The sequence below is a fragment of the Arvicanthis niloticus genome, chromosome 30 (genome assembly GCF_011762505.2).
Source record: "Arvicanthis niloticus isolate mArvNil1 chromosome 30, mArvNil1.pat.X, whole genome shotgun sequence".
NCBI classification, from domain to species: Eukaryota; Metazoa; Chordata; class Mammalia; order Rodentia; family Muridae; genus Arvicanthis; species Arvicanthis niloticus.
The window spans coordinates 10,801,261-10,813,865 of record NC_133438.1 but is presented as its reverse complement, the minus strand read 5'-3'; the positions used below and the strand labels follow the sequence as shown (position 1 = coordinate 10,813,865).

The following is a 12,605-nucleotide window of genomic DNA, read 5'->3' as shown; positions in this document are numbered from 1 at the left end:
GCTGAGAAGAGAACACACACCCTCTGCAAAAAGCAGCAAATGATTTTCATCAACACATCATCTCTTCAACTCCTCAAGAGTTATTTTTGACAAGTGTATTATCTATCAAATGAAATTTCGATCTTAGGAGAAATTTTGGAAGACAGAGTCAAAGGATTAGATTATTACTGTTGATCACATTGAGCCAGTTCCATCATGGAAGGCCCAGAGTCTTGTTGTTATTGGCTGAGACCTTCATACTGGGTGTGATCTTTTTTTATAAGCAAATGAAGCTGCTGGCAAAACCACTAACACTTGAATTACCCATAATTCCTTCTTGTTAAGCAGCTTATTTATAGCAAATAAAATGTGTTGATGGGCCCACACTGGAAATTATTGACCTTTGCATATTTTTCACCATCCATGAGTTAGGTGGTTTGGCCTTTTGGAGAATCAGTTATAGCATCACATAGATGTCAGTACTTTTCTGGGCTAGAGAGATGCACATTGAGAAGTTGTATATGCATTTGCTTTTTGGTACTGCGTATATGGAGTATTCATAGGTCAAAGACTAAAAGGGGAAAGATCTGACCATTAGCTCTATGTATCCACTTCTAAAATACTCACTTCCCATCACTTGAACTTATTCTCTGTTGGTTTAGTGGTCTTGGTTTTAAAGGAATAATGTTTCTAACCAAAGATATAACCAGACCACTAAAGTATTTTCTCTCATTCCTTCTTCCTATACAACCACTTTAAAAAATTTGTCATTACTAGCATCATAACCTGCTTTCTTAAACAGGTTTTCTTCCTTGATCTCTTTTGCACTGAATGACTTCTGTTTTGGTGTGTTGTGTCTGAACAGCCGTAAGATGTCATACAGTATCCAGTAAGTTGCTTTGCATCTGCAGTAAGATAAATTTAAAAACCCTGGGGCAAGCCCTGCCAGGGATGCTTGTCTGTGTATTTTTAAAGCCTTTTAATTTATTCTTTGTGAATTTCATATCATGCACCCAATCCTGCTCATCTAACCATCCAGTTGTATCTGTGCTCCACCTTTGCAACACCCACAAGGGGAAAAATACCCATAGATACAAAGAAACCAAACCAAACCAAACCAAACCAAACCAAACCAAACCAAACCAAACCAAACCAAACCAAATCAAACCAAACCAAACCAACCAAAACAACAAAAAAAGAAAACATGAAACACACCCCATCGTGGAAGCTGTACTATGTCAGAGACTGTCCCCTGGTATAGCTCTCTATTTACAGATGTCTTGCAAATGTTCATTGCTATGAGTCATAGTTTTTGTTTGATATCTCTAGCTTTTGTGACACCATTAACATTGGATCCTCAGCAGCCCTCATCATGGTTCTTATGTTGTTTCCCTGTGTCATGGAGATCCTGTAGCTTTGGTTAATCATGTCTGGCCTTTTTCAGAATCCCAGTAGTTCACAAATGACGTAGATTTTCAGGAGCCATCTAGGAGAGGTCAAGGCCAGCAAGTGACTTTATTGAAGATGGCCTACCTTTTTCTGCATGGTCTCAGATGGGAGAGCTCTGAAAGGCAAGGTATTAAGAGATTTCATCTCAGGATTGATTCTTGCGATTGATATGACTTTCCTGTCACTACTACATAATCTAAAGGTTCCTGGGCATTAGGCCACCCTGTAAATGTAAATGTACTGCAGATCAACATAAATTTGAACTTTCAGGAGTTAATACCATTTAAATGAATAAATTATTATTTTTTGTTTATTAATCATTTTATTCATGTACATTTCAAATGATGTCCCCCTTTCTCCTTAATGAAAGAAGAGGAGGCTAGGGTAAGGAGAACCTATCATAAATAGTGAAAGGCAGAGATGAAGAGGAGAGAAATAGGAACTAGATACCCAGACAGAGCTAGATAAATGTGAATAGTTCAGACAGTCAGAGGTGGTCAGCCATTCTACACTTAGCTACGGTCTCTGAGATCCATCATGCAATAGCCCACACTTCTGTCAACTTGTCTTTGTGTTCATTTATAGCAAGCACCTTTTAGAAATTTTTCCAAGAAAGGGAGATGTTGTGTGTGAGATTTTTTTCTGGAGGAATATCAAAAGATAACTATTGACTTGAGATAAGACATGGAGGACAATGCAAAGTAATGAATAAGTCACATCCAACTTTGAGCATCAATGATTTTATTGGAGTGAAGTTATGCAAACTCAAAAGGAATTCACAGAAATAATGGTAAGGGGTATCAGTTTTTATATTGAGAAGGACTCAGATCCCAAGAGAAAACAAGAAAGAGAATCAATAGAGAGTAATTGCAGAACTAAGTGTCAGGTTGTTTGAACTCTGAATGTTTTTCTTCAAGATGGTTGATGAGAAACTGGCTCCTCCACACTCCATCACCCTTATTACTGAAGCTTTGTTATTTTCTGTCCAACATCCCATGGTTACCACACAGCAACTGTAAAAATGCTGAGGCATGTGTGTTCAGGGTACAATTTAGAGAATGAAGAAAATCAGGAACATCTTTGGGTGGGGGGGACTTCTGCTCTGTGTGGCTCTGTTGCACAATTTATGAAAACCCAAGGGAAGTGGGACTCCAATCTGTGGTGTTGGGGAAAATCCCTGCTTGAGATACCAAATCATTACTGTCAGATAATAGAGTTCTACCGACTGCCTCTGGGAACAATGCAAATTCTCAGTTAGAACTGGGCCTAGTTAGGTCACTAGTTGAGTGATAAGATAAGCCATTTAACCAGAACTGAACATTTCCTATTAAGGGTGAGAACGTTAATATTTAATACCTGGCAGGCTTCAGGGTCCTCAGCTCAGATTTATAGCATGAGGACAGAGAAAATATGGCAACAGTGCATCACTTAAAAACATAGTAGTTGGATATCACATCACTTCACACATCTTTTATTCTTTTCTTGTTGTTCAGGCAAAACCCAAAATAAAACAAAACTAACCAACCAAACAAGAAAACTATTCCTAGCTTTCAGGCTGTACAACTGGTGTTGGTGGGACAGAAAAGAGAGTGTCAGTGGTTAAGATCAGTTAAAATGGTGGCAGGCTGTGATCATGGTTTATGAGGCTCAGCCAGTTTACCTGTGAATACAAAGTTATAATAGTTACAAATATAATTTCTATTTGAGTATAATAGACAAGATAACTGATACAGAGCACATATCACAAATTCCAGTGTAGCAAATATTATCTAGGTCTTATAAAACAGTCTTTTCTCCTGACAGACTCTCTGGGTGGAAGTTTCTGTCACACCTCATGCCATCCCCTGCCTTTCTTTCAGACCTTGCTTTTGAAATGAAGGCACATGATAGGTTCACTTTTCCCTTCAGGTCCCGTTCTAGAATCTTCTTCTCTCATCAACTTGTAACATAAATTTGTCTTCTGGCAGAAACTGGAGTCTTATTCTTAGATTAAAGCCCAAATTCATATTCCATCAGAATGTGATTGTTCAGATTTGGGGTACTTAAAGAACTAATTAAAGTTAAATGAGGCCATCAAGGTGGGGCCGTAATCCAATATAAGTGCTGTCTTTTTGAGAGGAAGGAAACACCAGGGTGGTGTAAGCTTACAGAAATGTGTATGTTAGAAGTTAGATAGGAGAAGATTGATGAGAGAGAGAGAGAGAGAGAGAGAGAGAGAGAGAGAGAGAGAGAGAGAGAGAGAGAGAGAGAGACACCCTGGAACCAACATTGTGATTTTGGACCTCCAGCATCTAGAACTGTGACAAAATCAGTTGCTATATTTTTAAGAAACCCAGTGTGTGCTGATTTGTAGTGACAATCTTTGCAAACTTACTTGCTTTAGTTTAGGGATTCCCATGTCTATGATAACCTTAAATTCATTTAGTTACCACAATATATTAAAGAAGATGACTGGACTGGGGTATAGATCAATTAGCAGAATGACTATGTAACATTCACCATGTTCTGTATAAAAAACTGGTGATGATAGTGCATGCCTGTAATCCTAGAACTTTAGTGGTGGAGACAAGAGGATCACAAGTCCAGAGGTCCACTTAGTTGTGTAAAGTTTTAGGTAGTTATGAGCTATTTGGTATGGGCTTGTGAAATGAAGTTTTGTCCCCTGAAAGAACAGTGAGTGCCATTTGCCATTGAGACTTCTACGCATCTAACCATCTTTGTGTTTTAAAAGCAAAATAGTTATTTTTAAATGTATAAGTGTCTTACCTCTATGCATGACTGGGCATTATGTTTGCGTCTGATACCTGAAGAGGCCAGAAGAGGGCATTGAATCCCTTTGGATTGTAGTTGCAGATGGTGTGAGTCACCACGTGAATTACTGGAATCAAACTTGAGTCCTCTGGAAGAGCATTCAGTGCTCCTAAAATCAAAGCTTTGACCTACCACAAGTTCGAACCATAAAGGTCATCGTATTTCCATATGTTCATCACTCACCTCATAAATCTTCACAAAAATATCTTTGAAATCTATAGTGTAGACTCCAATGGCTGCTATTCATTCTCTGGGTCATCCCACTGACTATCTCTTGTCTGTCTGTCTGTCTGTCTGTCTGTCTGTCTGTCTGTGTGAGTCTATGCATCTGTTTGTCTTTCCCTCTGTGCCTTTTACTCTTCCTCTGGAGTGTACAGTTCATTACTTTGCTAAAAAACCTTTTTGATTAAGTTTTGACATCTTTCCACTGAATTATTTTTCTTGTGATCATGAGAACTGATAAAAAAGCCTTCACTGAAGAATAATCTACTAAGTCCATTGATTTCTTTCAAGTGCTAAACACCTTCCACTCATATTTTGCTCGTTTACCATTAGTTCAGTATCACTGCTGAGACATGTGGGCTTATCGTTATTTTTTATAATTAGTCTAACCAAGAATAATTTTAAGAATGTGATGAATGTAGAGAGCTATACTACCCCCCCAAAACATGCAGTAAGTGCTAATTTTGAAATATTACTGGGTAAACGACTCTCCTATAGTGGCAGGTGGTGTACATTCTAAATAAGTGTCATGTAAGATGGAGTCACATATGATTCTACCATCTCCAGAGTTCTGTGGATTCTCTTGATGGTGGTTGCCTCTATCACTTTTCTTGGCATGCTGGGCAATGGACTAGCGATCTGGGTAGCTGGATTCAAGATGGTACAGACTGTCACCACTATCTGTTAGCTTTGGCTGACTTTTCTTTCACAACAACTCTACCATTCCTCCTTGTCTCAATGACTATGAAAAAAAAAAAGACCTGTTGACTGGTTCCTATGTAAATTTGTTCATATTATGGTAAACATAAACCTATTTGGACCTACCAAGCCTATCAGTGTCTTCCTGATTGCTGTCATTGCTTTGGACCACTGTATTTGTGTTCTGCATTCAGTCTGATCTCAGAACCACCACACAGTGAGCCTAGCTAGGAAGGTGTTTGTTGGACCCTGGATTTTTGCTCTGATTCTCTCTTTGCTCCTTCCCTTTACTTGACTACAGTTAGAGATTCTAGAGGGGATGTGAACTGTACATTCAACTTTGCATTTTGGGCTAACACTGATGAAGAAAAGTTAAACATAGCTATCACTTCTTAACAGCTACAGGGATCATCACGCTCATTATTGACTTTAGCATACCCATGTCTATCATTGCCATCTGCTATGGACTCATCATTGTCAAGATCCACAGAGGAGCCCTTATTAATTCCAGCCATGCATTATGAGTCCTTAAGACAGTTGTGTATTCCTTCTTTATCTGTTGGTTCCTTTTTCAACTTTTGACTCTTTTGGGCACAGTGTAGTTCAAAGAAAGATTATTTAGTGGTGGTTGCAAAATTCTTAAGATTTTGGTTAATCCATCCATCTCATTGGCCTACTTCAGTAGTTGTCTCAATCTAATACTCTATGTTTTCATGGACCAGGACTTCTGAGAGAGACTGATTCATTCCCTGCCTTCTAGTCTTGAGAGAGCGCTGAGTGAGGACTCTGGCCAGACCAGTGATAGAGCTACCAGTTCTGCTTCACCTCCTGCAGACACTGAGATGATTGCAATATGAAGATTGGTATGGGGGATGCTTTTTGTCCCACCTCAGTTCCACTCTACTTTTGTCTTACCTTATGTTGTGCCCTAGAGCATTACTAATCAGGGAAGGTACTTCTGTGTCCCCTGAATTTGGGAAATGAAATAAAAGTCAAAGTTATTATTGCTGTTCTTTTGGGCGCTTTTAAAAACTAAACCTATATAGCCTGAGATAAAACTAAGGTAGCAATATAATAAAAGATTGAAAAGAGTAATGCATAGTTGCACAGATTAGATAAGACAGTATATATTAAAATTAAAATTGTTCTGTTTCAGGGGCTGGGGAGATGGCTCAATGGTTTATAAAAATTTCTGCTTTAGTAGAGTACCCGGGTTTAGTTCCAATTACCCACACCACTCAAATTACACTTGGTAGTAATTCCATGTCTAGAGGATTCAATGGCACTGGCCTCAGGAAGCATTTATACTCATGTGCACATACTGTCCGCTTACAAACAAATAACTGTATGTAAAATAAACCATTAAGATCCCTTTTATTAACAGGTAAGTTTTTGGTGGGCATGCCTCTAAACTTAGCATTTGGCAGGCAGAAACAGGAGAGATTGATTCAAGACCAGTCTCTAAAATAAAGTGTTGTGGTTTTCAGGGAAACAGATGTAACTGGAGATAGTAACATTAAGTGAATGAAAATGAGGTACATCTATTATAGGTTACCTTTCTATTGGCATTCTTTAATTATATATATAAAAACAGAATCATACTTGTGTATGTGTGTGTATATGTATGTGAGTCTGTGTGCATCTGTGTCTGTGTGTGTGGGTTTGTGTGTGTAGGTATTTAAGTAAGTGGGTATATGGAGACAAAGGAGATTAAGAGGAGTGACATTAAGTGAGAAATGTAGGCAAGTGTGTTTGAACTGGAAACAAGCAATTAACGTACACATGTCCATAATTTTAAAATTTAAAAATAAATGAAACTGTAACATGGACAACATAAAGAAACAAAGAAAAAAGAGATAGTAAAAAATATTTGACTATGTCTTCAGGTCTTTGGTTTATCTAAACACCATGTACATCATTTAGAACCTTGGTACCAGTGATGGTCCTCTGAGACAAGCAACTGCCATCTTGGAGAGTTTAGCATCTCCATCTTTCATTGGATCATCCACCTGAGTTTGTTGGTGGTTCACACCTTTCATAGAGGGTCAGATTAAGGCACATAATTTAAATTTGAATATCCAGCCTCCCCTACTGTGTGGTGCCTATTCACATAGCCTGGGGAACAAGCTAGAATATACAGAGGCCTGAAAGAACCAGGACAAGGGCTCTATTTATACAACAGTGAGTATTCCTCAGCTCTGCTGGGTGAGGCTTTTTAGATGAGGTTGGGTGGGGAAAGAGTGACTGTGATCCTGTAAGGAATCCATCACCTATGATTCATGAAGCTACTCAATAAACTCACTGGTTCTCCAAAGTGAGAGACAAGAACTGGGTTTGTCTTTGGGACCTGAAGTGAGGATAGAAAAACTGCTTATGTTGTCCACCAGGACATAATTTTAATAACAAATGGTAAAACCAAGGCTGAGAGATGGGACTCTCCACTATTTCTTAACTAATAAGAAATACTCCCAATGGCTGGAGCAGACACCCAGCTGGTCTGCTTCCATGTACAAAATGCATCAGGAGACATCCTAGAGAGACCACTGACCTCAGAGATGCAGGTAAGATCATTCACCACAACTGGCAGCAGGGAGCCCGCAAGACACACCAGGCACCCAAACCCTGCCCTGTGGAATACCACTCCCTTTCCACCCCTCACCCGGATACCTGTGGCTGAAGCAGATACCCAGCTGGTCTGGTCCGCTGTGGAAACCGTATCAGGAGACATCCTAGAGAGGCCACTGACCTCAGAGCAGGGGACACCATATCCCAAGGCATTCTAGAGGAGCCACTGAACTCAGAGCAGCAGACACCATATTCTGAGACATCCTAGAGGAGCGACTACACTCAGAGCAGCAAACACCTAGCTGGTCTACTACCTTGGAGACACAATATCATAAGTTATCCTAGAGGAGCCACAGTACCCAGAACAGCTGGAGCTCAGGATCACAGAGACATCTGGACCCTGAGGAGTTCTGACACAACCAAGATAACTGGAAAGGCAGGCTCCAGTCAGAACCAGTGAGTGCAGGTAGCACTAGAGCTAAGCAAATGGCAAAGGCAAGCACAAGAATGTAAACAACAGAAACAAGTTACTTGGCATCACCAGAACCCAGTTCTCCTACTATAGCAAGTCCTGAACACCACATCACATCGGAAAAGCAGGATTCAGAATTAAAATCACTTCTCATTATGATGATAGAGGACTTTAAAAAGGACATAAACAATACTCCCAAAGAATTTGAGGACAACACAGGTAAACAGGTAGAAACCCTTAAATAATTGCAGGAAAACACAATCAAACAGGTGAAGAAATTAAACAAAACCATCCAGGATCTAAAAATGGAAGTAGAAACAATAAAGAAATCACAAAGGGAGACTACCCTGGAGATAGAAAACCTAGGAAAAAGATCAGGAGTCATAGACGCAAGCATCGCCAACAGAATACAAGAGATAGAAGAGAGAATCTCATGTGCAGAAGATACCATGGAAAACATTGACACAACTGTCAAAGAAAATGCAAAATACAAAAAGCTACTAACCCAAAACATCCAGGAAATCCAGGACACAATGAGAAGACCAAACCTAAGGATAATAGGTACAGATGAGAGTGAAGACTCCCAACTTAAAGGGCCAGTAAATATCTTCAACAAAATCAGAGAGGAAAACTTTCCTAACCTAATGAAACAGATGTCCTTAAATACACAAGAAGTCCACAGAACCCCAAATAGACTAGACCAAAAAAAGAAATACCTCCCGTCACATAATAATCAAAACATCAAATATACAAAACAAAGAAAAGACACTAAAAGCAGTAAGGGAAAAAGGCAAAGTAACATATAAAGGCAGACCTATAAGAATTACACCAGAATTCTCACCAGAGCCTATAAAAGCCAGAAGATCCTGGACTGATACTATACAGAAACTAACAGATTACAAATGGCAGCCCAAACTACTATACCCAGCAAAACTCTCAATCACTATAGATGGACAAACCAAAATATTCCACGACAAAACCAAATTTACACAATATCTTCCCACAAATCCAGCACTTCAAAGGATAATTGATGGAAAACTCCAACACAAGGAGGGAAACTAAAACCTAGAAAAAGCAAGAAAGCAGTCTTCCAACAACCCCAAAAGAAGACAGTTACACAAACAAAATTCCACCTCTAATAACAAAAATAACAGGAAGCAACAATCATTTTTCCTTAATACCTCTTAATATCAATAGAATCAATTCTCCAATAAAAAAACCTAGACTATCAGACTGGATACATAAACAGGTCCCAGAATTTTGCTGCATACAGGAAATGCACCTCTGTGAGAAAGTTGGACATTACCCCAGAGTAAAAGGATGGAAAACAATCTTCCAAGCAAATGGTCCTAAGAAACAAACTGGAGTAGCAATTCTAATATCAAACAAAATTGATTTCAACCAGAAGTAATAAAAAATATAAGGAAGGACACATTATATTCATCAAAGGAAAAAATGTACCAAGAAGAACTCTCAATTCTGAACATCTATGCCCCAAATGAAAGGGCACCAACATACATAATAGAAACTTTACTAAAGCCTAAATCATACATTGCACCTCACACAATAATAGTGGGGGATTTCAACATCCTACTCTCAGCAATGGACAGATCATGGAAACAGAAACTAAACAGAGACACAATGAAACTAACAGAAGTTATGAACCAAATGAATTTAACTGATATCTATAAAACATTTCACCCTAAAACAAAAGAATATATCTTTTTCTCAGCACCTCATGGTACCTTCTCCAAAATAGACCATATAATTGGTCACAAAACAGGTCTCAACAGATACAAAAAGATTGAAATAATTCCTTGTACCCTATCAGACCACCATGGGCTAAGGCTGGTCTTTAATAATGACAAAAACAATGGAATGCCCACATACACATGGAAACTGAACAATGCTCTACTCAATGATGACTTGGTCAAAGAAGAAGTAAAGAAAGAAATTAAAGACTTTTCAGAATTTAATGAAAATGAGGACACATCATACCAAAACTTGTGGGACTCCATGAAAGCAGTACTAAGAGGAAAACTCATAGCTCTAAGTGCTTAAAAAAAAAAACTGGAGAGCGCATACACTAACAACTTGACAGCACACCTGAAAGCTTTAGAACAAAAAGAAGCAAATACACCCAAGAGGAGTAGACAGCAGGAAATAATCAAACCCAGAGCTGAAATCAACCAAGTGGAATCAGAAAAAACTATACAAAATATCAACAAAACCAGGAGCTGGTTCTTTGAGAAAATCAACAAGATAGATAAAGCCTTAGCCAGACTAATCAAAGGACACAGAGACAGTATTCAAATGAATAAAGTCAGAACTGTAAAGGGAGACATAACAACAGAAACTGAGGAAATTAAAAAAATTTTCAGATCCTACTACAAAGGCCTGTACTCAACAAAATTGGATAATCTGGATGAAATGGACAATTTTTTCCACAGATACCAGGTACCAAAGTTAAATGAGGAGCAGATAAACCATCTAAACAGTCCCATAACCCTTAAGAAATAGAAGCAGTCATTAAAAGTATTCCCCACCAAAAAAGTCTTGTACCAGATGGTTTTAGTACAGAATTCTATCAGACCTTCAAGGAAGACCTAATACCAATTCTCTTCAAACGATTCCACATAATAGAAACAGAAAAAACACTACCCAATTTGTTCTATGAAGCTACAATTAGGCTCATACCCAAACCTCACAAAGACCCAACAAAAAAGAGAACTACAGACCAATCTTTCTTATGAATATTGATGCAAAAATACTCAATAAAATTCTTGCAAACTGATCCAAGAACACATTAAAACAACCATCCATCATGATTAAGTAGGCTTTATCCCAGGAATGCAGAGATGGTTCAATATTCGGAAATCCATCAATATAATTCACTACATAAATAAACTCAAAGAAAAAACCACATGATCATCTCACTAGATGCTGAGAACGCATTTGACAAAATTCAACATCCCTTCATGTTAAGAGTCTTGGAAAGATCAGGAATTCAAGGCCCATACCTAAACATAGTAAAAGCAATATATAGCAAACCAGTAGCCAACATCAAACTAAATGGAGAGAAACTTGAAGCAATCCCACTAAGATCAGAGACTAGACAAGGCTCACCCTACTTATTCAATATAGTACTGGAAGTCCTAGCCAGAGCAATTAGACAACAAAAGGAAGTCAAAGGGATACAAAGAAGAAAAGAAGAAATCAAAATTTCACTATTTGGAGATGATATGATAGCATACTTAAGTGACCCTAAAACTTCTACCAGAGAACTCCTAAACCTGATAAACAATTTCAGCAAAGTGGCTGGATATAAAATCAACCCAAACAAATCAGTAGCATTCCTGTACTCAAAAGATAAACAGGCCGAGAAAGAAATTAGGGAAATGACACCCTTCACAATAGTCACAAATAATATAAAATATCTTGTAGTGAATCTAATCAAGTAGGTGAAAAATCTGTATGACAAGAACTTCAAGTCTCTGAAGAAAGAAGTTAAAGAAAATCTCAGAAGATGGAAAGATCTCCCATGGTCATGGATTGGCCAGAATTACTTAGTAAAAATGGCCATCTTGCCAAAAGCAATCTATAGATTCAATGCAATCCCCATCAAAATTCCAAATCAATTCTTCATAGAGATATAAAGACCAATTTGCAAATTTATTTGGAATAACAAAAAACCCAGGATAGCGAGAACCATTTGCAACAATAAAAGAACTTCTGGGGGAATCACCATCTCTGACCTCAAACTACCACAGAGCAATAGTGATAAAAACTGCATGGTATTGGTACAGAGACAGGCAGGAAAATCAGTGGAGTAGAATTGAAGATCCAGAAATGAACCCACACATCTATGGTCACTTGAACTTTGACAAAGGAGCTAAAACCATCCAGTGGAAAAAGATCAGCATTTTCAACAAGTGGTGCTGGTTCAACTGGAGGTCAGCATGTAGAAGAATGCAAATCAATCCATTCTTATCCCCTTGTACAAAGCTCAAGTCCAAGTGGATAAAGGACCTTCACATAAAACCAGATACACTGAAACTTTTAGAAGAGAAGGTGGCGAAGACCCTCGAATACTTAGGCACAGTGGAAAAGTTCCTGAACAGAACACCAATGGCTTATGCTCTAAGATCAAGAATCGACAAATGGGACCTCATCAAATTGCAAAGCTTCTGTAAGGCAAAAGACACTGTCAATAAGACAAAAGAGCAACCAACAGATTGGGAAAAGATCATTACCAATCCTAGATGCTATAGAGTGCTAATATCCAATATATACAAAGAACTCAAGAAATTATATTCCAGACAACCAAAAAACTCTATTAAAAAATGGAGTACAGAGCTAAACAAAGAATTCTCAACTGAGGAAATTCGAATGGCCGAGAAGCACCTTA

At 38.3% G+C, this 12,605-nt stretch overlaps 1 pseudogene; it reads left to right on the top strand.

Annotated features, from left to right (window-relative positions):
- Window positions 1-851: 851 nt before the first annotated feature.
- LOC143440618 (formyl peptide receptor 2-like) lies at window positions 852-6,017 on the top strand (annotated as a pseudogene).
- Window positions 6,018-12,605: the final 6,588 nt, after the last annotated feature.